This window comes from Dipodomys merriami, unplaced genomic scaffold (assembly GCF_024711535.1).
Source record: "Dipodomys merriami isolate MVZ:Mamm:240054 unplaced genomic scaffold, mDipMer1.0.p SCAF_854, whole genome shotgun sequence".
Taxonomy (NCBI): domain Eukaryota; kingdom Metazoa; phylum Chordata; class Mammalia; order Rodentia; family Heteromyidae; genus Dipodomys; species Dipodomys merriami.
In genome coordinates, this window is record NW_027206462.1 from 210363 (window position 1) to 212500 (window position 2138).

The 2138-nt window shown below is 51.9% G+C and overlaps 1 non-coding gene across 1 annotated transcript in view; it reads right to left on the reverse strand.

Annotated features, from left to right (window-relative positions):
- Positions 1-2009: 2009 nt before the first annotated feature.
- The window catches only part of LOC138820286 (5.8S ribosomal RNA), a 153-nt gene continuing 24 nt past the window's right edge, over positions 2010-2138 (reverse strand). The window contains exon 1 of the ribosomal RNA XR_011369815.1: positions 2010-2138. This exon is cut by the window's right edge and continues 24 nt beyond it. This is a non-coding gene — a ribosomal RNA (5.8S ribosomal RNA).

Below are 2138 nucleotides of genomic sequence, written 5' to 3' on the forward strand. Positions count from 1 at the left end.
AGTTTTTGGGATCGTGGAGGTATAGTATCATGTCGTCTGCAAAAAGGGATAGTTTAACTTCTTTTCCTATGCGGATCCCTTTAATGTCTTTTTCTTGCCTTATTGCCCTGGCTAAGGGTTCTAGGACTATATTGAAGAGGAGTGGAGACAGTGGGCATCCTTGCCTTGTTCCTGATTTTAGGAGAATTGGTTGTAGCTTTTCCCCATTAAGTATAATATTGGCTATTGGTCTGTCATAAATGGCTTTTATTGTTTTTAGAAATGTTCCTTCTATTCCTATTTTCTCCAGAGCTTTTAGCATGAATGAATGTTGAATTTTGTCAAAGGCCTTTTCTGCATCTGTAGCGATAATCATGTGATTCTTGACCTTGGCTCTGTTGATATGTTGGATTACATTTATTGACTTACGTAGGTTAAACCATCCCTGTGTCTCTGGGATGAAGCCTACCTGGTCATAGTGAATTATGTTTTTTATGTGTTTCTGGATTCTGTTACCTAGAATCTTGTTAAGGATCTTTGCATCTGTGTTCATCAAGGAGATTGGCCTGTAATTCTCCTTTTTGGTTGGGTCTTTGCCTGGTTTGGGGATGAGTGTGATATTGGCTTCGTAGAATGAGTTTGGGATAGCTCCTTCCTTCTCTGTTTCTCTGAAGAGCTTGAGGAGTATGGGTATTAGTTCTTGTTTAAAGGTCTTATAGAATTCTGCTGTGAATCCATCTGGTCCTGGGCTTTTTTTTGTTGGAAGACTTTTGATAGCTTCCTGTATCTCATTATAGGATATTGGCTTATTTAATTGGTTAACTTCTTCTTTGCTCAGTTTAGGCAACTTGTATTTCTCTAAAAATGCATCCATTTCTGCCCGATTTTCTTCCTTTAGAGAGTATAGCTTTTGAAAGTAGTCTGTTAGAATTGTTTGGATATCTTGGGTACGTGTGGTGATATTTCCCGTGGCATCCCTAATCCTATTAATATGGGTTTCCTCTCTTCTTTTTTTAATTAGTCTAGCCAATGGGCCATCAATTTTGTTTATTTTCTCAAAGAACCAGCTTTTTGTTTGGTTTATTTTGGTTATGGTTTTCTGATTTTCTAATTGGTTAATCTCTGCTTTTAATTTGGTTATCTGGCTTCTTCTAGTAGCTTTAGGTCCCATTTTTTCCTGTTTTTCTAGCTATTTTAATTGCAACATGAGATTATTTACTTGGTCTGTCTCCATTCTCTTGATGTGGGCACTGAGGGCAATAAATTTGCCCCTCAGGACTGCTTTTGCTGTGTCCCACAAGTTTCTTTGTGATTCAGCGGGTCGCCACATCTGATTTGAGGTCGCGTCTGGGAGGAAGGAAGGCAGCGGGAGGGCGGGCTCTCGTCGCACGAGGGAGGCGGCGGCGGCGGCGGCGGCAATGGGGGAAAGCCACGCCCCCGCGGCACGGGGAAGGCCCCGCGGCCCGACGACCGTCCGGGGGACGGCGGGGGTGCGACACGAGCCGGCGCGAGAGGGGACGGACGCGGGCGGGACCCGGGGCCGGCACGGCAACGCGGGCGGCGCGCGGGGAACCCTCCCCGCGGAAGACGCGCGCGTCTGGCGGACGGCACGACCGCGGCGTCCCGCGGGACCGTCCGCCTCGGCGTGCGAGTCCGCGGGGCACGGGAGCCCGCGACGCGCTCGCTCGCGGCCGGCGGCCGCGGCACGGGGCCGCCCTGAGACCCGACTCGAGCGCCCGGCGCGAAAACGTCATCCCCCGGTTCGGGCACCGCGGAACACAGCGGGGGGCCGGGACAGACAAGACCCGGCCGCGGGCTCGTCTCTGCGCGGATACCAACCCCCCCGGGATGACCGCTCGCTCGCTCGCTTGCTCGCTCTAAAAGCCAGAACGGGACCGCGAAGCGACGACCGCCAAAGTCTGAACTTAGGGGGACGGAGGGCCCCGGCAAAGGGGGCCCTGCGAAGGGAGACCCCCAGCCGCGCCACCCCGCGGGGCAAGGCAACCCCCGGGGGGCGATTGATCGTCAGGCGACGCTCAGACAGGCGTAGCCCCGGGAGGAACCCGGGGCCGCAAGTGCGTTCGAAGTGTCGATGATCAATGTGTCCTGCAATTCACATTAATTCTCGCAGCTAGCTGCGTTCTTCATCGACGCACGAG